The 21,661-nt window shown below is 55.9% G+C and overlaps 1 protein-coding gene across 3 annotated transcripts in view; it reads right to left on the reverse strand.

The window, feature by feature from the left end:
* Nucleotides 1-16,193: 16,193 nt before the first annotated feature.
* The window catches only part of AHDC1 (AT-hook DNA binding motif containing 1), a 64,584-nt gene continuing 59,116 nt past the window's right edge, over nt 16,194-21,661 (reverse strand). For all 3 annotated transcript variants that reach the window (XM_032646326.1, XM_032646309.1, XM_032646317.1), the window contains exon 7: nt 16,194-16,564. The gene's annotated coding sequence lies outside the window, so the exon portion shown is untranslated. The remainder of the gene's footprint in view (nt 16,565-21,661) is intronic.

The raw sequence follows: 21,661 nt of genomic DNA on the forward strand, positions 1-21,661 counted from the left end.
AGAGGCATGGCTAGAAACTGTACTATAGGGTGAGGTGGACTAGAGAGTAAGCACATGAGCTGTGGCAACCAACTCCCTGGGCCCCAGCTCTATCACTTATTACCTTTAGAAATGGGGCCAGTCACTAAACCTTTCTGAGCCTCAGTTTCATGTGTGTAAAATGGGGATGATGATAAGATATTTTCTTTCCTTTTTTTTTGGCTGTGCCACACGGCATGCAGCATCTTAGTTCCGGGACCAGGGATCTAACCTGTGACCCCCTGCAGTGGAAGCACGGAGCCCTAACCACTGGACCGCCCGGGAATTCCAAGATATTTTCTTTTAAGATAGCCATGAGGATTAAATAATATCATGAACATGATATGCTTATATAAAGTCTGGCACATAGAAAGAAGCATCCAGGGGACTTCCCTGGTGGTCCAGTGGGTAAGACTCCACTCTCCCAATGCAGGGGGCCTGGGTTTGATCCCTGGTTGGGGAACTAGATCCCGTACACATGCCGCAACTAAGAGTCCACATGCCACAACTAAGAGTCCATATGCCGCAACTAAAAGATCCTGAATGCTGCAACTAAGACCCGGCGCAGCCAAAATAGATAAATAAATAAATATTTTAAAAAAAAAGAAAGAAAGAAGTATCCAATGAGTATTAGCTGTCTGTAATTAAGTGTAATGGGGGCATAGAGGAGAAAGCTATTTTTTGTTGGGGAACAGGAGTCAGGAGAGGCTTCTTGGAGGAAGGGACATCTGGATTGGGCCCTGAAGGATGAAGACTTCATCTGGAGAAGTGGGGGAGGTCACTCCAGGAGGATGTACCACAAGGACAAGTGCCCAGAGACCGGGAGGATATAACCTGTTTGGTTGTGGCTGAGCAGAGTCAGCTGGGAGGAGTGACTGGAAATGAGGCTGGAAAGCTGGTTTCAAGGACCTCGAGTGTCTCGCTGCCGCCGAGTCTGGACTTTAAAGGGCTGGGGACGGAGCAGGGCTTTCAGAGCCGGGAAGGGACATGATTGTGCCTATTTTAGGAAGATGACTCTCACTGTAGTGTGGAGAGTGAACTGGAAGGGGAGAGACTGGATGTCAGGGAGCGGATCTGAGTGTGTGCCCCCCGTGGGTTAAAGTCCCCCAGGGGCTCCCGAGCAGCCTGCAGATCAGGCTCTGACCTCTTACTTCCCATCTGCGCACACAGCCTCTCTCCTTTGCATGCAACATCGACATCTTCCCCCTCAGTTTGCCCACTAATTCCTGGTCCTCCCTCTGGTCTCCGTCTAGCCATGCTTCCTCCGGGAAGCTGTTCTGGGCACCCCAGGTCTAGATTAGGTCTTCCTCCTCCTCCTCGGGACCTGTAAACTTGCCCAGACTGGACTCTGGCCGAGGGCAGGGACTGTGTGGTCCTGCTCAGGCTTGAGTCCACAAGGCCCAGCAGAGCGTGCCCAGCACATAGGGGGCGCTTATCCCACGATGGGAGGAATGATTGAACCGCTGAGTGAAGGGACAAGCCCGTTAGCGGGCAGGTGTGATAGTCAAGTGAAAATGATGAGGCCTGCGGTGCCGTGAGGAGAGAGATCCAGCGGGTGAATTGACAGGACACACGATTGATGAGAAGTGAGCACAGGGGGAAAAGAAAGAGTTGGCGATAACTCAGAGGTCTCTCCCTCTGATAGCCCGATGCCTTTAACCAAGATAGGAAACATGGGTGGGGGCGGAGGTGGGGAGGAGGAGAAGGCCTAGGCAGGAGATGGGGCCCCGGTGCACGCTGTTCCCCGGAATGCCCTTCCTCCCTATCTTCCCACCGGTGGGTCCCCATCAATGTCTGTGACTCTGTCAGAATGTTGCTTCCTCAGAGAGGCCACTCTGCCCACCCTAGGTAGGCTGGCCCCCTGTGGATCACTCTCTACCAACGTACCCTCTCCATTTCCTTCCCAGCCGTCTTTATCTATTGATTTGTATTTTGTTTGTAGTATGTGTTTCTCAATAGATGGGAAGTTCCACGAAGGCAGGGATCTTGCTTGTTTCATTGACCATGTATGACCTGGCAGGTTTCCTGAAACACAGTAGGTGCTCAAAACAAGATTTATTGGTATGAATGAGTGAATGAAGGAAGGAAGGAAGGCCGTGAATGCCACGATAAGGAATTTGACTCAGACTCGAGGAACGGGGAGCCATGGAAAGTTCTTAAGGGAGGCAGTGTCAGGGTTCAGCTTGTGTTTTAGAAAGCTCACCCTGGGGGCTGTGTGGAAGATGAATTGGGGAGGGAGGCAGGGGGAATTGAGACCAAGACAGTACCTGGGGCCAGGCTTGGAAACCCCCTGCCTGTGGGGGCCTGGAGGCCCCTCCCTGTCCTTCCCCACCCCCGGCCAGGCCTGTTGTCTCAGACCCCAGCCAGCGGCGAGCAGGCGGTGGGAAGAGCAGGGCTGGCAAAGCTGACACTCACTAATCACGGCCCTCACCCCGGAGCCGCACTGACTGTCTGGTCTCCATGGAGACACGGCAACCTCCGGCCACTTGTTAATGGCAGCTCAACAAGGCTGCAGCAACGGGGACGGGCCTGACCAGCATGCCCCAGCCCGGCACCACCTGTCCCAGCCTGGGCCTCTGCAGCAAACCCCAGGGGCGCCTGAGCTGGGGGACAGGACTGGAGGTCTGGTGGCTGGGAGGCTCCCCCCACCCCTCCGGAGCCCCACCTCTCTTGGCACTGCCAGGCAGTGAGAGGGCAGAGGCAGCCTCTGCCCTGGCTGACTCCTCCGCAGGGCTGCTGGGAAGCTGAGCTCATGCAGGTCACCGAGGCAGGGCCAAAGGGCTGGAGGGGGATGGTGAGGAGAGTGTGTGTGGGGGGACCTGCCTGCATCCCACACACAAGAGGAACGGAGGAGAGGGCGCTTCGCCTGCCACGACAAACCTCTGCTCTGCTAGCCCGCGGCAGGGACCCGACTGGGAACCATCTGTCCAGAACCTCTTCCCTAGTTTGCTGTCACTACATCTGAAATCTGAAATGCCACCATTAGCAATTCACTCCTTCGGGAGGCAGCGTGGCATAGCACAAAAACACTGGCTTTGCAGTCAGGCAGACCTGGATGTAAGACCTGGCTCTGTCTCACCACCTCTGAGCATTGATCTCCCCATCTGAAAAATGGGATAGTAATTGCACCCACACAGACACACATTCGAACATGCACACTTCTCTGGGCCTACTCTGAGTTATCCTAGGAGGCTGAACTCAATACCTGTGACTCCTCCTCCCACAGGCCTTTCTTCACACCCACAGCTGAGCTGGGTGTCTCCTCCATGGTCCCCAGGACAGCATTCACCCTCCTCCTGTAACTGTCTGTCTCACCTTTATCCTCCCCACAGACTGCCCTGTAGGGCAGGGCAAAGTGAGCGGCAGGAGAGGTTTGTCTAGTAAACAAAGGAGGCGGGTAGGGGGAGCCTCCCTCTGCCGTTTGTCCTCCTTCCTCCGCAGGGGGTGCTCAACCCCTAGAGCACTGCTTGAGGGCCTCCTTTCCCTCTCTCCTTCATACCTTTGTCCATCTGTCTGTCCACCCAGCCATCCTGCAAAGACGTGTGAGAGGGCCCAGACGTGACCCCCCGCAAGCAGGTGCGGCAGAGACCAGATTCCTCCGGTCAGGCACCTGAGGCCCGCCCACGGCCGCCCCCAGCCGTGTTTCTCCTCAGTCACTCCCTAGGCAACATTCCAAGCTGAGAGGGCCCTTGGAAATCAGCTAGTCTAATCCACTGCAGCCAGATGAAGAAACCAAGGCCCAGAGAGGACTGGGGCTTGCCCAAGATCCCACAGCAGCTCTGTTTTGGGGTTGACAACGTACCAATTATGTGGGCCTGCTCGGGAGGTGGCTTTTGGCTCTCTTGGCCCTGCCGACAGCCATGTGCCCAGCGGCAGCTGGAATGCTGGTGGGAGGCCTGTCTGGCCTTTGCACCCTGACTCCCCAGGGCAGAACCAGGTGGCTCTGAGGGGGCTTAGGGCCTGGGGGGGGGGGGGGGGAGTGGGAGGATATCAGAGGGGCAGCCCGGGTACCAGCAGGGGCATGGGATGTCTGAAAGATAAAGGAGGCAACACTGATCTTAAAGACTAAATCAGAAGCCCTGAGCGTCTGTCCCAGCTCTGCCACACTCACTTGCTGGGCAACCTTGGGTGCATCATTTGACCTCTCTGAACCTTAGTCTTCTTATCTGTAAAATGGTGCTAACTTTGTAGAATGAAAACCGTGTTGTCAATGGCGACAGCAGTTCAGAGGTGAGGAGTTTTTAACTGCTGGACTGAAAAGCTGTCTCTGAAAGGGGGAGGGACTAGCTCGAGGCCACAGAGTGAACCCACGTCTCCCTCCCATGAGGTCTTTGCTCTGAACTGGATACAAGGTTTAGGAGCTGGAGGAAGCATCCAGACCAGGCTGTTCGCTTGCTGAAGGAGAAGGAAACAGGATCAGAGAAGGGGAGCAAGTTCCCCAAGGTCACCCAGCGAGTCTGGGGCCAATGTGGGCCCAGAGCCCGGGCTGGGCACGAAGTCCCCTTGCCCAGCTGCCTCGCTTGCTCATCCAGCCCCCTTGGTTTTGTCTCCCCCAGTGAGTGGGCGCAGAACGGGCCCAGCTTCCTTCCTGCCGCCCTGCCCGCCGTCTGCCACGTTGGCAGAGCCGCCCGCAGCCTCCTCGCCCCTGCTGCTGCCGCTGCTGCCGCGCATCAGCCGAGACCAACCCGCCGAGAGTTTGCCCAGAACAGCCAGGGCTGCCGGAGCCGGGGCTGGGCTGGCCGACTCCGCCAGACAGGAAGGAGCGAGCCAGCCGGCGTAGGGAGGGAACAAGGGTTGCGCCAGCCCCCGACCTTCCCAGTCCTTCCCCACCCTCACCAGCCAAGAAAGGGAGGCAGGAGGCTTGGGTTGGGGGCCTGGGGCCGGGGTGTGTGTGTGTGAGGTTCAGAGAGCCGGGTCTGTCTGTGGGAGTGTGCACGCTTAGGTGTGCAGGGAGGAGCATGCTGGGGGTGATTCGTGAGTCTGTGTTTGCCTCAATGCACACAGATGACTCTGCGTGTGAGTTTGTGCTGCTTTGTGATACACAGGGGCCACTGCATGTTTGTGTGAGCACAAGGGAGGATGACGAGACGACGACTGTTAGTGATAAGGAATCTGTGTGCGTAAAAGGCTCAGCATGTGTGTCTGAGTCTGTGTACTCACCTCATGTCTGGGTGCGTTGGGGCCCCTGTGAATTTGTTATTGTATGCAAGAGGATAACGACGTAACTGTGAGTTTGAGCTCCTCTGTGTGTGCCCAAGGGACGGCGATTGTATGTGCACAGCAGAGTCATGCGTGCGGCTGGGATTTTAGGCCGGTCTCCGTGCCCAGGAAGACACTGTGTAACGGAGCGCGCTGGTCCAAATGTCCAGGGCGTGGGCACGGGGTGTCTCTGTGCCCGGCGGGCTTTGTAAGCGTGCTTATCTCTGGTGATGCAGGGGATGACCGTGCGTGATTGTCGATGCTCGGCTGTGTGTGCAGAGAACAGGCGGCACGGCTGTTGTGTTCCTGGGGTTGCATCCGCACGGGGCCAAAGCAGCCACGGCGGAGGTGGCAGTTGCGCTATGCAGGGAGAGACAGTATGCTACGGGTTTGCACTTGTTTCTCTGCTCGGCAGGGCCCTGTGTGTGATTGTGTTTGTGCGTGTCTGTGAGCACCGCGTGCTGGAAACTGCGTGCTTCTGAGTCTGTGGTGAGCTGAGTGTAGGAAGGGGGAGTACATGGCCGTGTTGGTACTTGTCTGTGAGCCCCGGGTCGGATGCGCTCCATGTGCTGCCTCCTGTGTGCACAGGTGGCCGCTGTGTCCAACTGTGTCTTTGTGTGTTTCGGGTCGTCTGAATGTGCACAGGAGGACGTGGAGGGGGGGATTTGAGTGCGTGCCTGTGCAGGCCCCTCTAACGTGGCAAGTCGAAGAAATGTCGGCCTTCTTGGCAGCAGATCTGGGCTTGGTTCCACTGGGGGTGTCTGCAGAGAGGGGCTCTTAGAAGGGACGTGCTTGAGCGAGAGAGACAGGAAGGGAAGGGGGGGCCAGCCCCAGCTCGGGGTTTCCAGGAGGGAAAGCCAGACATTGGAACTTGTCAACGCTACCTCCTTCCCCGCCCCCACCTCCCCGACTGCTGCCTCCCCTCCTGGCGCCTGAAGGCTGCTGGCAGCCGGACAGACAGACAGACAGTGCACACATCGACTGGCTCACCGGCACAGAGCCCGAACGTGAGCCCCTAAATACACGAGCCTGGACGCCTAAGGTCCAGAGAGGGCAAAAGACGTGGGCACATGTGTTTATACGTACTGGGGGGCAGGGGTGCTGTTGGCCTCTGGTGCTTCAACCCAGACTAGAGCCCAGGCCCAGATGGGGGAGGAGGCTGTCGGGGAGCCTCTGAGGAGGGGGCTCTTGTTACTCTGATCAGACTCCCAAGGCTCCCAGGCCCCCGCCCTGTTTATGCAACTGCTGCAGTGACTTTGAGAATCTCCTCGCCTCAGAAATCACCAACTGCAGCTCTCTCTTTGTTAGAAGCAGAAGAGAGATCCAGAGAGGGGCAGCGGCTGATCCAGGGTAACACAGCAGAGTCGGAACTGGAAGCCAGGGCTGCTTCCTCCCCTGGCTGTGTCTGCTGTGCCCACTGGCCCGTGGCCGTCTGTCCTCTCCTAGCCTTCCTGTGGCCCATTGAGCTGTTTCTCCCTCCCAGTTCTTCATGATACGACAATGACCTCTGGCTTTTGCTTTTCTTTTCTTTTTTTTGTCCCAAGTGATGTGTTTGTGTGCTTCACGGCCCATCTGTTTATCACAAGGGCTCCAACAGCCTCTAGGGCAGCAGAACCTGGAAGAGAAAAGGAGAGTTTGGTTCTGGGCCAAGGGCTACTGGGGAGGTGGCGATGGGATGGGGAGATAGAGAAAGAGAAGGAAAGGAACTCAAGAAGAGAGGGAGGAGGGGAGGAGAGCAAAGCGAGGAGGGGCCTGGTGGCGCCTCTGAGAAGCACAGCCTCTCCTGGCTCCACCTCCAGTCTGGGCACCAGGGGCAAACTCTGAGCTCAGAGGGAGCCCTGCCCCTTGCTGGGTTTCTCTAGGGCCTGGCCTCAACCCCCAGTCCCTGGGGTCAGCAGGGTTGGAATCTTGGGGGCAGAATTTTGAGTGCACGTATGGTGTGCAGTGACCACACTCACCTTGAGAAAAGAGGGAAGGGGCTGGGGGTGGGAGGATGGGCACGAACCTGGGTGTGTGGCCTCTTTGGAGCTTGGGAGTTAGGTGTGTATGTGAAGTTGTGTGATAGGGCTCTGTGTGTACATCTGTGAACATAGGCAAACAGGCTTGGATTTCACTGGGTGGGGGGAGGATTGTGGGAATGTGTGCATGTGTGTGTCTGCTACAGGCAGGAGAGGAATTTTACCCTGAGGGGATAGTTGTGAGCATGTGTGTGTGTGCACACGGGCACGTAGAGGGGCGTGTGTGAACCTGCGCTTACATGCTTTTGCAGAGGCTATATTCTGTGTACGAAGGTAAGTAAATTATATAGCTATGCACAGTGTGTGTGTGGTTGGATTTGTGCGTGTGTATCGTGTGTTTGATTGCATGAGTATTTACACGGCAAGTGTATAACTGCATATGTGCACAGCTGTGTACACGTCTGTGATTGTTTTGAGGGACAAGGTGGAGTTGTCTGTAGGAGTCCTGACTATGGGTGAGTGCAGTTTTGTATATCTGTGGGACAGTGACGGTCAGGGAGCTGTTCACACGTGTGGTTGTGTATTCGGGGGGACTGGGTTAAATGGGTGGTTCTCGAAGCAATACTTTATTTCCGCCCCCCCCCGCCCCGCCCGGGATGTAAACTCTACGAGGGCTGGAATTTTGGTCTGTGCGTTCACGGTACCCTTTGTGTCTAGAATAGTGCCCAACACACAGTAGGCACTGAATCACACTTCTCAGCTGAATGATGAGCGAGCGTTGCATGCTCGGCTAGGTGTGAGAAGTGCGTTATATGTCTGAATTGTGTGTGCGTGTATCTGGGTGTGTGAACAGGTACATTTCGTGTTGTCCGGGAGTGTGAGGTTTTAGGCATGAGTGGCACGTGGACCAAGTGTGTGCACAGGTGCATGTGTGTGTCTAGATCCACACATAACTGTGTACCTGAAGCCGTGCCCCTTAGGCGAGCATTGCGAGTGTTGGGGGACGTGGCTGTGTGCGTGCATGTGCAACGGGGGCGGGAAGGCGCTGGCGGCTTCTCCCAGCCTTCAGCACTCACTCAGCTTCACCCCAGGTCGCCTGCTGCGAAATGTCAGTGGCAGAGAAGCTAAAAATACCCGCTCTCCTCCTCCTGCTCACTGCTTGGGCTGACAGGGCTGTGGGGCCCCAGCAGGCCCCTTGGGCCCTGGCGGGAGGAGGAGCTGCTGGGGGAGGGGCGGGTGTGGGGTAAGATAAGGAGGCCCTCCTCAGCACACTCCCTCCCCCTTTCCTCCTGGGCTCCAAAACCAGGCCCCAGGCTCACCTCTGTCAGGAAGCCCTCCAGAACCCCCCAGGAGCTGCCACATGCTGGTGTGTGTGTCTCTGTGTCTGTCTGTAGTGTCCAGAGCTGCCTGGGAGGGAGACACGGCCTCCGTCAGACCGGACCTCATCTGGGCAGGACAGTGCCTCTTCTGTCAGTCCAGGCAGGGACTGGGGAGGACAGAGCTTCAGACAGGGCCTCCTGGGGATGGGCTGTATCTTTCCCCTCAGTCTGAGGGCTCCCAGGGAAAGAGCTGGTGCTGTTTCCTCCCTAGTGCTGAGGGTACAGCCCAGGCTGTATGGGTTCATCTGGAGCTGGTACTGAAGCCACTAGGGCCCTCTGACCTCAAGGCACATCTGCTGCTCCTCGGGGCTTGTGGGCAGGGAGGAGTCTCCGCTCCGCTCACAGCCTAGGCCGGCATGTGTTTGTGCTACGGGTATTTTGTGTGGGTGCGGGTGGGACATGTCAGGGCCCATGGTCCTTCAGGGACTTGTGTCTCTTCACATGTTGGGCTCCTGGGTGTGTCTTTGCTTACATCTGTGCTGTAGCAACTGCCTGCCTTAAGCATTGTGGGCAATCAATAAAAGTTTGGGGAGTTGTGTGTTTCTCAGTGTGCGTGTGGGTGACTCCACACGTGAGGCTGGGTTTCTTTCATAATGCAGACCTGCAAACTCTAGCTGGAATGAACTGCGTTAGTATGATAGCTGCTGGTGTTACCACATGGGGATTTTGGTGTGTCAGTGTTTTGGAGTGTGTGTCTCTTATCAGATGGTCATTGCCTGTTTGTCTTCTGTATCAAGAGGTCTGTGCGTATGTCTGTGTGTTGGGGTTTCAATCACTTGATTACTGCACTTCTGTGTGTCTACCTGGATGTCATTATGTCAATGGGCATCTCTGTGCCTGTGTGTGTGCCTATGTTAGTTTGATTTCGTGGATCTCTGTGTCCATGTGTCCCTGCAAATGCTGGAGGTGTCTGTGTGGGTTGAAATCTGTGCACAAACTGGGCACCCTCATCCCCCAGCCCTTTCTCAGGGAATTTTTTTTTTTCGGCCATGCCACACGGCTTGCAGGATCTCATTTACCCCACCAGGGATTGAACCTGGGCCACAGCAGTGAAAGCCCAGAACCCTAACCACTAGGCCACCAGGGAACTCCCCCAACCCTTTCTTAGTCTCCCACCATTTCTATGTTGAAGGCCTTGGGTTTTGTGTGTGTGTGTGTGTGTGTGTGTGTGTGTGTGTGTGTGTGTATCAACCGTCCCCAGCCCCAAAGCCTCCAGCTCTGCGTTCTGCCCTCCCACTCTCTCTCCAGTTGGACTTGAGGTAGGAGCTGAAGCAAAGAGGGCAGGCGGGCACCAGGCACGAAGCCCACCACAGCCAGGGGCTGGGGCCAGGCTGCCACCAGGGCACTGCCTCAGCTTTCCTCCAAGCAAGCGGGTAAGCCAGAGCCTCGGTTACATGTAAACACCAGCTGTGTCAAGACAGCGCAGCTTCTTCTAGGTCAACAGACAGCTGTGGGGTTGCTAGGCAACCGCCTGGCTCCCCCCCCATTAACCCCCCCCCACTGCCTCTACCTGCAAACCCTCTGCTGGCTCCCCCAACCCTAGAATACCGCCACGCCCCTCCATGCCAATTAAAACAGCGGGCCTGAGTGGGTAGGGGGTCAAGGCTGTGTGAAAGGGGGGCTCAGGGACTGGGATTAAGGTATGGGGAGTTGTAACCCTTCTGGTGCCAATGCCCCCCTGCCCTCAGTCCTCAGTACACTCCTCCACAGCCCCACCTCACCAGTCAGATGAGCAGAACTGGAGTGACGGTAACTGATTCCCCCCCACCCCCACCCCGCCCCACCGCCACACACACACACCATAGGCCAAGCCAGAACTGGAGAGACGCTGGAAGCAGATGGAAAGTGAGGGGTGTAGACTGTATTAGTGATTGGTCAAGTCCCCTCACTCTCCCCAGCCAAGCCTGGCGAAGACTGGCTGGAGGGACCTCTGGCAACAAAAGGGTTAAATTCCCCCTTTATTTTCCCCCCTCCCAGGATTGCCACCCCGGTTTCCAAGACAGCACCTGCGCTCCCAGCTGCCGTGCCCGTTTGGTGCCCGTGCCCAGGCCGGGCAGCGCCCCAGGCCCTCGGCCGCGCAGCCTTTCACCTGGCCTCCTCCGGGGGTCCCGCAGCCCCGGGCTTCCCGACCGCCCCAGGCCCCAGGCCAGCATGGGGGAGCGGGGGGAGGCTCTCGCCCTCTGAGTCGGGTGCGCGGGCCAAGCCGCGGGACGGGGCGACTCGGGCTGAGCTGGAGGAAGGAGTGGGAGGAGGGAGCGGAGCGGACAGGGGGCAGCGCCAGTGGCCGCCCCATTAGTATGCGGCCGCGCTCTGCGCACCATGGCAACCGCTCCCCCAGTGCCGAGCCGGCCAGGCAGCCCCGGGCGCAGCGCGCACCTCTCCTCCCACAGGTGGCGGCGCGCGCGGGGCGGGCACGCTCGCACGGGTACGCACGCGCGGGCACGCACACTCGGGGCGCCTGGGGCCGCCTGGGGGCGAGCCGAGGGCGCCAGGTGCGCTGGGCCGCCCGGGCCCCGCTCCCACCGCCTGTGGGCGTGTCCCCAGGTGCTCCAGAGTGAGCCCCGAGGGGGGGTGTACCTGAGGATGTTCTTCCTGTGCCTGGGTGTGTCCCTCAGTGTGCCTGTTGTGCCTCCGTCTCTGGTTGTCCTTGAGGCTATTTGCCTGTCTGTGCTCACTTGCCTCCTTACTCCTGACTGTATGTGGCTCTGAATGTGACTGTGCCTCTGTATATTTGTGTCTCAGTGTGTGATTGTGTCTCCTATCTTTTTGCCTGTGTGTCTGTATGTTTCTTAGGGTGTGTGTACGGTTGTGTCCGTGTGCGTGCCCATGGCCCTGGGTTTTCCTCTGGAAGAATGCCCCTGGTGCCTGTGACTGTGTATCCCGGTGTGCCTAGATGAGTATTTGTCTGTGTGTGTGTGTGTGTGTGTGTGTGTGTGTGTGTGATTTCTTTGCACGTGACCCTCGGTGTTTAGCATCCGTGTGTGGGGGGTGCAGCTGTGTGTTGAATTGTGTACCTGTGTGTATGTCCCCGAGGACCCACCTCTCCATGTATGACACTGTGCGTTCCTGTGAGCTCCCTGAGTATGTGTCCTGGAGTGTTGGCTGTGTGTCCAGGGGCTCCTGGCTCTGTGCCCTTCTCAACTTCACTCCCTGCTCCCTGAGCACTGGGGCCCCTCCTCCCACCTGGCAAGGACAAGGAAGGACACGGAGACAGAGGCGGACATAGAGGCAGAGACAGACAGACTTGGAAGGGGACACAGAGAGCCAAGTAGGCTGGAGAGGTGGTGACCCAGAGTCATGTGATCAGCCTCAGAGCCCAAGACCCAGAAGAGAGAAACAGATCCAAGATCCAGACATTAGAGAGAGGGCGACCCAGAGTCACAGAGAGACCCAGAGCACTAAGTCCGGAACTGCTGAAACAGACCAGAGATCAAGGATGTGGCTCCCCAGCCTCCCTCCCTGTCTCTCCCTCCCTCCCTCCCACTCTAGAGTTTCCAGCCCCAGCTGTGCCTCCTCCACACACCCAAAGCAGAATTCTCTTGGCCCTGGGAGTTTGTGCCCTGAGACTGGAACTCAGCCTCCTCTCTGCAGCAGCTGGCTGTGTGTGTGCTTGAGTGTGCATGTGCCACCATCTGTGTGCCGTCCTAGGCTGGTGCCTACTTTGCACACAGCCCTCCCCCATCACCCCCTCCTACACACACACACACCGTTGTCCACACTTTCACTGGCCCAGATCATGCACACCTTTATACACATACCACATAGTCAGCCACACTCATTCAAACCCGGAAACATGCCCTGGGTCTCCCTCTCTCAAACACATCTGCACACAGGGCCAGAAGATCCACCCTGCACGCAGCCCCTCCCAGCCAGCCATTCACCCCTTAGCAACCCCCCAGGGGTTCCCAACCCCTGCCACCCACAGGGAAAGACATAAGACCAAACACTATCAGACCATACACACAAAGGCAGGGACCCCATTTGTCTCGTTCACTGGTGTATCCCCAGGTGCCCAGGACAGTGCGTGGCATCTTATAGATGCTTAAGAAATATCAGTTGGATTAACGTGTTCACGCAGTGTCTCCAACCGTCACTGAGAAGAACCCATGGTAATTTACAACCAGCCACTCGGTGATAACCACTGATGGATACCACAGTGTACACACGAGAAAGCATCTTATGCACACCTAGGACAACTCATTAAAGAGAGATGTGTGCACAGGCGGCTGCTTGTACGCACTCAGCACAACAGCTAGATTAGAGGAACCACCTGGGGAGCTTTTAAAAATCCCCATGCCCAGGCCCCACCCAGACCAATAACATCTCTGGATTGAGGACCACTGATCTAGATGAAGGGACGCGAAAATGTTGACACAAGGATTGTTACCAGGAATGGGGGTAGAGTGGGTTTTCCCCTTGAACAGCATAGTGAAACAGACTCCTGAAGGAGATTGCTTGGGTTTCAACCCTGGTGTCATTATTTACTCACTGAGTGGTCTTTGTAAATTACCTCTCTGCACTTGAGTTTCCTGTCTGTAAAATGGGAATGGTAATCATTACAGTAAAGCCTCATGGGATTGTTGTGGGGATGGAATGAGTCTATATATATGGTTTAGAATAGTAACCAGTACATAGTGTTATATAATTATTTCTTACTCTTATTTCTATCATTTAAAAATTTTATTATAGAATAGATGAATTGAGGGATGAATTTTATAAGCAAGATTTTTTTCCCTTTAAATTGTTATGAAAAAGTAAGGGCTCAGAGCCGGACTCTGGGCCAACCTACTTCTGCCACCTCCTGTGGGATCTTGGACAGGTCACTTACTCCGTGTCTCTGAACCTGTCTTCCCATCTGTAAATGGGGTGAATATTTTTCTCTACCTCAAGGATTGTCTTGAGGAATAAAAACCTCAGGGAAGCGTTTAATAAATGGCGGCAAAACCCAAATATCTAGGAGCCACATTGCCTCGATGTATTCCAGGATCAGGTGTGGGATTGTGGCTGCGAAGGCCCTTCCCCCAGAAGCCCCAGGGCCCAAGGGCCAAGAGAAGCTTCCATCCCAAAGGCTGGGCCCTTGGCCATGGCAGATGTCCCTGAGCCTGCTCTTCAAATACACCTCCGCCCCCCTTAGCCCTCTTCAGCCCAGACTAAGCCACAGACCCTAGACTGAGACCCCTCCCCTTCCTGAGCTCCATTCTCTCCAGGAGCCCTTCCTTAACCTTTCAAGGAGCCCCAGTTCTCACCAAGCCTCCCTCCCATCCCGGAAACCACAAGGCCTTCTCTGGGTTCCATCCCTCTCCAGGTGCCCCTCTCTTTTCAGTGAATCCCCACCCCTCCTACAAAGCCCTCTTCAAGTTACAGAGCCCCCTTGCTGGGCTATAATTTCCTCCCTAAACTCCCATTTCCTTCCTGGGTCACCCATCTCCACCCCCACCCCAATTCCTGGGCACACAAGCCTTCACCGTCCCTCCTCCCCATCTTGCAGAGCTGCAACAATCCCTTCCACGGAATAATCCTCCCACTACCCCTTCCCCACTGCACCTCCATCTCCCAGCCCTCAACCCCCTCACCGGGCCCCACCCTCTACCCAGCCGGCCCCACCTGGACAGCCTTCCCTGATCTCTTCCACTTCCTCAGCAGCCGCTGGCTGAACACACTCATTTTCTCCCTGCGGGCGATTGATTCTTGGGGCTGAAAACAAACTTCTCCTGGCCTCTCCCACCGGTGCCTTTGAAGCCACCCACCCCCTCCAACCAACCTCCCCCCTGCCCAGGGGTGACCTTTCCAAAGCCCTCTCCCCTCCCCAAACACACACAGTGTCTACTCCAAACAGACCTAGCCATGTGTGGCTTCCACCCCCTGCCCTGCTCTTTCCTCCTCTGGGAACTCCCTCATTCTTCTGCCTCGCACCCTGGTCTTGGCCTCCAGGAAACCCTCGCCGGGTCTTACTGCCCCTGCCCTGACTCCCAGCCCCACCCCGGCTGCAGCTTGAGTGAAGTGGATGCCTCCGCCCTCACTGCGCAGGAGGGTAGGAACAACGGCGTCTTCAGCTGAGTCTTGGGGCTGCACAGAGGGGGCTTGGTGGGAGGCTGAACCTTCACATCCAGCACAGAGAATGCAGTCTTAGGGACTGTTACCTGCCCCTGTCTGAACCCGCCAGCGTCCTCTTTCAGACAGGGGTGCCCAGAAGGTGGGTGTCTGTCTCCTGCCTCAGGTGGAGGGCTCCTCTGACCCTCCCAAGGCCTGGGCCTTACCGGTAGGGTCAGGGAGGGGGGCAGGTGGTGTGGAGCTGTCCCTTGGGGTCTCCTTGAGCTTCAGCAGGGAGGGACATAGAGCAGAGCTTTAACGTAAACTGGGTCTATGGGAAAAGCTGCTTGCTAAGGACCAGGCAGCCCAAAGTGGGCGTATTTGGTCAAGGGCAGCCAAGAGCTCCCCAAGGTCAGGGGGTGTGATACAGTTCGGTCCTGCCAGGTCCACCAGAAATAGGCACAGGATTAGCAGTTTTCTTTTTCCAAAGTTTACAAAAGCTGGGAGGAAACACAGACCCGGCATTTGGGGCTCAGAGTGGAAAGAAAGGAGAAGGCAGATGGGTTTGGCCTAGTCAAGCCCTGGAGTTTGCATAGGCAGAGGCAGGTGTGTTGGGATGAAATAGAGGGGGGCCTGGAGACAAAGGAGACCCAGGCCCTGGGGTAGATGGGAGACACACAAACAGGGGATACTCCAGTCTTTGTGGGAAAGGGGGGTGTGCCACAAGGGTTCTTGCACTCAGGATCGATGGAGTGTCTGAAAGACAGGTATCCTGAACCAGAGTACAACGGTGGGGCCCAAAGGCTGAGGGGACACAGGACAAATGAAGGGGCTGGAGTCAGAGACCTGGGACTGAGGATGGAGTAAGGGGGTCTAGAAGCAGGGGAGACCCAAGACCGGATTTGTAATGGGGGTTCCTCAGGGAGAGGAAACCAAGGACTTGGGGGAGAACAGGGGTCTCAGAATCATGGGAGACCCAGGACCTAGGGCAAAAGAAAGGTCTAAAAGGCAGACTCCTTGGACCTGGGACAGAATGCATGGACCAGGGGCCAGGAAACCCCAGGGGCCAGTCTGGGGAGCCCAGAGGCAGGGGAGACCCAGGGCCTGGGGTGGAAAGGGAGGGGCCCAGATGCAAAGGTGACTCAGATCTCAGGCAGAAGGGAGAGCTCTGAGGGAGGGAACGCATGAAGGTATTTCAACACCTCCGGGGACCCAGTGGCTGGTGACGACCCCCAGCTGTCACACCCCTTCCACTCTGTCCACCCTCACTCACCCCCTTTCACAAGACACGAGGTTGTTTTTTTGTTTTTGTTTTTTTTTTTTTTTTTGCTTTTTTTCATTTCTTTTTAATACAAACTTGGATCTTTGGGTGTGTCCTGCCAACAGAAAACAACAACAACAACAGAAGAGAAAACCCAAAAGAGTGAAAAATAAGAAAAAAAAAAAAAAAAAAAAAAAAAAAGCTCCCGCAAGAGGTTCTTCTCCCTCCCCCCCACCATGCGAATTTGCACACCACGGGACCACAGCAGGTTTACAGAATGCAATATACAATCCACGATTTATAATAAAACAGTATATACAATAAATAGGATATTGTTCATTTTTGTCAAACGACCTGTAGATAAATTTCTCAGTGCATACTTGCAGGGGCTCTGGACACCTTGAGGCCCCGCTCACAACCTCTTGCACACGCTCGCGTTCTCTCTCTCTCTCTCTCTCTCTCTCTTTTTTTTGTCTTTTTCTAAAACTGTGTTTTGTTTTTAAGTTTTGTACATTTTTAAAAAGTATTTACAATTGCTGGTTTTGTGCAGAAAGGGCTCACCTTCGGCTTCTGCGTGGAGGAGATGGGCAGGGAGGGGTGGGGTGGGGCGATGGGGCTGCAGGGGGTGCAGGGGAGGTGGGGCGGGAGGCAGAGGGGCAGGCGCCTGCCGGAGGACCATGTGGACGCTGGGAGGGGTCTTGGCGTTGGTTTTCTGAAAGCTGCAGAGAAACACAAGAGAAGAGGCAGAAGTCAGCAGCAGGGACAGACCCTGAGCTCCGGGAACAGGGAGGTTAAAAGCAGGACCTCCACCCGGTTCCTACCAGGATTCTGAGAGAAGGGAACTGCATTGTTCCTTCTCCCAGAAGATTCCAAGCGGCCCCATCCATGAGCCTCCGGACTGCTTCTGGCCTGCTCTGAGCTCACTTTCCCCATCTGTAAAATAGGTGTGTGTCCAAGGCCCACACCACTGAGAGGTAAAGGATGTACTGGATGAGGAGCTGGGATTCCAGGCAGTGCAATCTGTTCAGAACCTGAGCTCCTGAGTCAGACACAGCTGAGTTCAAACGCTAGCACCACCATTTAATAGCTCTATGACCTTGGGCAAGTCAGTGAATCTTTGTGAGCCTCAGTTTACTCATCTGTAAAAAGGGGATAACAGAACTATCCCGTAAATTTGTTGGGAAGGTTCAGTGGTTTGAGGCAGATTAAGCCTGGTCCATAAATGTGTCATAAATGATCCTAATTAGTACTAGTCATTATCTTCATGGGGCCTGGGCCAGCTAGGCTCCCCAAGCCTCGGCTTCCTCACGTAACAGTTCGTTTAGTAATTCCTCCTACCTAGGCTGTTCTGAGGAATGACATAATGCGAAGACGGGGCCTTAGCACAGCACAGGTGTGAACCACTGCTTTAATTTCTTCCAAATCCAACCTTCTCCCCATTCCCTATCAATGTCATTCTGTTCCTTAGAGGGGTGAGGTGATGAGGAAGTCTGTCTGAATAAAGAAATTGCCCAACACAATACCATGTGTGTTTGGCTGCACCCCGCCTTCCTGAAGCTCAGAAAATCTCGAGTCCCCAGTCCCTACAATCACTAGACAATAGAGATCTCAAGTACCCCCTTTCCCTAGACAGTCGGTCCTAATTATGTTTGCAGGGCTCTGGGGACCTGACTCCCTATCCAGACCCCCAGCTTTGCTGGGGTGAGTGGGAAGATGCCCAGTGGGAACGGGGTGGGCTCAGTTATTCTCAAGACCTCCAGTCGTTAGCCTGGCTCTTTCAGAGCTCTGTCCTCTTCTCGGAGCCCTGAAATTCATGTCTCCTACATTGGGTGAGTGACCAACCCACCAAAATTAAGGGGCAAGCGTGGGGGTCCCAAAACCACCTTCTGAGACTCCTCAGCAAGCCAACCACCCTCCCCCACCCCTGCAGGAACCAGGCGGCCACAGAAAGCCTTCCCTCTCTTGTCCTCTTTCTTGGCTTCCCTTCCCAACGGGGCCACATTTAAATTCTGCTCAGCCTTGGCTGCTGTCTGCTGGGCAGTCAGCCCCCGGGAAGACTTTTGTCCCGAGGCTGGACTTGCCAGGACTCCCCTCAGGGAGCCAGGTGGGCTCCTGGGAGGTGGGACAGCACCCCATCCTGGTGCCTCAGCCCAGGTGGCGTGCAGAGGCATGAGGGGGAGGGTAGGAGCTGCATCTTTGTTAAGCTCTCGGGTCTCCTGCTGGTGAGGGGAGGATGGAATATTAGCCATAGGGGTAAGAGGTGTGCTTGTTAGGGCGACAGCTGTATTACAACTGGGGTGATGGGGAGAAAAGCTGTATTGCAACTGGGGTGATTGGGGCAGGGGATACAGTTGGGGTGGGTGTCAGTTCTCCAGTTAGGGTGATGAACAGGGTGGGGGGACAGGTTCAGCTGGAGGGCTGGGGGCATCTATCTGTAGGACAGCTTTACTGCAGTTGAAGAACAGCTGCCAAGCTAAGGAACCTCTGTTGGGGTGACAGATACGGTGTATTGGGGTGACAAGTGAGGGGGAGATTTAGGACGGGCAGCTCCAAACTACTTAGCAAGCGAACTGTGCTGAACCCCAGCCTTCCCTGCTCCCCTTAAGGGCCCCGGGGCAGGCTGGGAGCCTCTGCACAAATCCCTGTCACCCCCGCCCCCTCCAGCCCTTAGCCACTGCCAGTGACCCTCTCCAAGCCAGGTCTCCATGGTGATCTCAGCCCAGCAGGCAGCTCCTGCCAGAACCATTCCCGTGGTGCCCGCGGCCAGGCAGCAGGGAGGCTTTCTCACCCTCTGCTAAGCCACCGCTGTCTCACCTTCCTCCTCACACCGCCCTCCCCAGCTTTCATGACTTGGCCAGAATCTGGGGGGATGGTGGGGGGTGGGGGATGGGGAGAGAATCAAAACCAGAGGTTCCTGAGCCAGGGAGAAAGCAGAATGCTATGGCCATGCAGAACCCTGACTTCACCAGGTTCAACTCGCCACAGAACAGAAGCAGTGCTGCTGGGCCAGGTGGCCCAGTGCTGGGCACTGGAGACAAAGCGGACAGCAAGACGGATCTGGTCTCTGCCCTTGAGGGGCTCACAGAGCACAGAGGGAAGCAAAGCGGACCCCAAACCAGGCGATCACACGCAGGGAGATGGGGGAGTGTCAAGAGGAGCCCTGGGGGACTCAGGGAGCACAGTGGGGGCACCTCACCCAGCTTTGGTGAGAGGGACTGTGGCTCTTCAACACACCGCTGAGCGCGGCGCCGAGCACATGCTGGGGTCAACAAGGTGTGCCAACTGAACGAAAGAGCCGTGACCGGTCCAAGTCTGATCGGCGAGTCAAGGTCCAGGTCAGGTGTTGCACATCTCCGGACGCCTCCTCAGACGCCCTGTTACCATAGCTACCGGGGCACTTATCATTCCCTTCCGTGCTCCTCCTGGGCAGAGACCTGCGTGGGGTACCTCCGTATCCCCGATGCCAGCAGTGGCTGGCGCCCCAGGACACCAGCCATTGTTCACGAGACTTAACCTTTTAGTGCCTCCGTAACGAAGGACTGCACGTTCCAGAGTCTCTTGAAGTGGTCTCTGCCTGTCAGTGGGCGCTGGCGCTGGGGGTGCCAAGGGAGAGCTGAGCAGGGATTTAAAATGCTACAGATCACATATAAGTCAGGTCGTCCAAAGAGAGCTGCTCTCCCCGGCAAAAGGAGCATTCATTCAAGCAACCAGCAGACATGTATTCACAGCCGCTAACTGCCAGGCCATGCGCTAAGGTCTAACCCCACCTTCTAGTCTCTACCCTCCAGAAAGGGGTCTCAACATCAAACAAGGCAGTGGAGCAGAAGGCAAAGAGTGCATGAGGATTTGAGAGACGGATATGCCGTGTGACCTAGGGCAAGTCCTTTCCCTCTCTGGGCTTCAGTTTCTATGTAAAATAAGGGGGTTGAACAGGGAATGGCAGAGATCTTCAGGCACTGAGATAGAGCACCAAAGACAAGGGGTCAGAGACACATCACAGCTGTCCAGGGAGGCTGATCCAGCCTTTCTGATGTCCTCAGGCAGTGTCAGGCTTTTGAGTCCCTTAAATGTGGAGAGGATACTGCTTCCCTGAGGCCCAGACCACACCTGACAGATGGAGATACCCTCTGGACCCAGAGTTCTCTGAGGGATGAAGCTTCCAATTGGGGATGGGTAGGCTGTGGCATGTGGGTGGGTGTGTGGCTCTCCTCCTCACTCCAGGGAAGTTTTTCAAAATCTGTCCACCAGTGACTAGAGGCATTCCTTAAACTCTAGCTCTGCCAGTCATTCATTCCCTCCTTAGAGATCTTCTCCTACCTCCCCCACTGCGGGGCATAGAGAGGGATGCTAGTGGGACCAAATGGGGTTTACTTCCATGGTTGCCCACCAAGCTTGTGTGACCTTGTGCGTATCTCTCATCTCTCAGAGCCTCACGCTCCTTACCTGTCCCGGGAGGAGGCTATACACGCCTCCACCCCGAACACCCACACTCTCCACCCTCCTGATCGGAGATGCCTATATAAGGACAGGCATCTGTCCCACATCTGGGTATGTGTTGGGCATGCAACTGAGTGGAGGCTGAGGAAGTAGCAAGAACATGGAACTGGGTGATCCCCGAGCGACCTTCCTGACTCTACCTTTCCGGGCTTCCCTGCCTGGGTGGCTCTGTGTCTTTGGGCGAGTCCCTCTTCCTCTCTGTAAACTGGAAGGTGCTGAATTTACAGAACTCCAAAAGCCCAGTTAGCCTGAGAGTTGGAACTGGTTTATTTATACACCCCTCCCCTGCCTCATCCTTAGGAGCGCATCTGATAACAGTAGGGTTGAGAGAAACCAGCTCATGCCCCGTTACCCAATGCCTAACCTTTTCTCTCACAATTCTCCCTAGTCTACGTGCCCTTCTTTGACTCCTGGAAAAAAAAAAAATCCTGACCCTTGAAGTGTCCCCGGCATGATGAAACACTGGGGAGACAGGGACAGTGCACAGAGATGAGTAACCAGCCTAAAGGAGCTGATGGCATGGTGAGGAAAACATTCCCGGGAAGGGCTGTCATGGATGCATAAAGGGCTGGAGATTAATTGCGCCTGGGAAGGATCCTGGAACGCTTCTTGGAGGAGGCAGTGTCTGAGTGAAAGATAGGAAATGACAGGTGGGAGATGGATGATGACTAGGAAAGGGCGGCCCAGGCCAGGGAACAGCTAAAGCAAAGACACAGGGCACACTGGGGAAAAGGCCTGGAAAGCTCCCTCCCAATCCCACAGTATGGAGCTGGAAAGGGAGGCTGTGTGAGCAGGAGGTCAGGGCTGAAGAAGCAGCCTTGAATACCCGGAATACCAGGTTAGGAAGTCGGGCCTTTATTTTGGAGGCAAGGAGGCTGGCGAGGGGAGGATGCAATGAAAAGGTGTTAAGCAGGGAAGTCACCAGAGCAGACATGTTTCAGTCAATTCATCCAGTAAATGTTCTGGGGGGGGGGGGGGAGGCTGCTCCAGACACCATGCAACCCAAAATGCTGAGGGACATGCAGCAGCCACAGTGGGGGCTATGGGCTCAGGAAGCGGGGGCAGGTGCCGGGGCAGAGACCTGGCACGCACTGGCTGTGCTGACCCAGGTGGCCGAGCTAGGGCTATAGCTGCCGAGGCCTCAAATTTGTTCAAGACCCATTTTCTGCGCCCCCCCACCTGGCCCCCCCCAGGAAGCTCTTGCTGTCTGCCCTGCCCGTGGTTCGTGGTCTCTGGTATTTCCAGTGGGAGCATTTCAGTCCCTCCCCTGGAGAGTGATGCCCACATGGAGGCTTGTAATGAACACCTGTTTCAAGGCT

This window comes from Phocoena sinus, chromosome 1 (assembly GCF_008692025.1).
Source record: "Phocoena sinus isolate mPhoSin1 chromosome 1, mPhoSin1.pri, whole genome shotgun sequence".
Lineage (NCBI taxonomy): Eukaryota > Metazoa > Chordata > Mammalia > Artiodactyla > Phocoenidae > Phocoena > Phocoena sinus.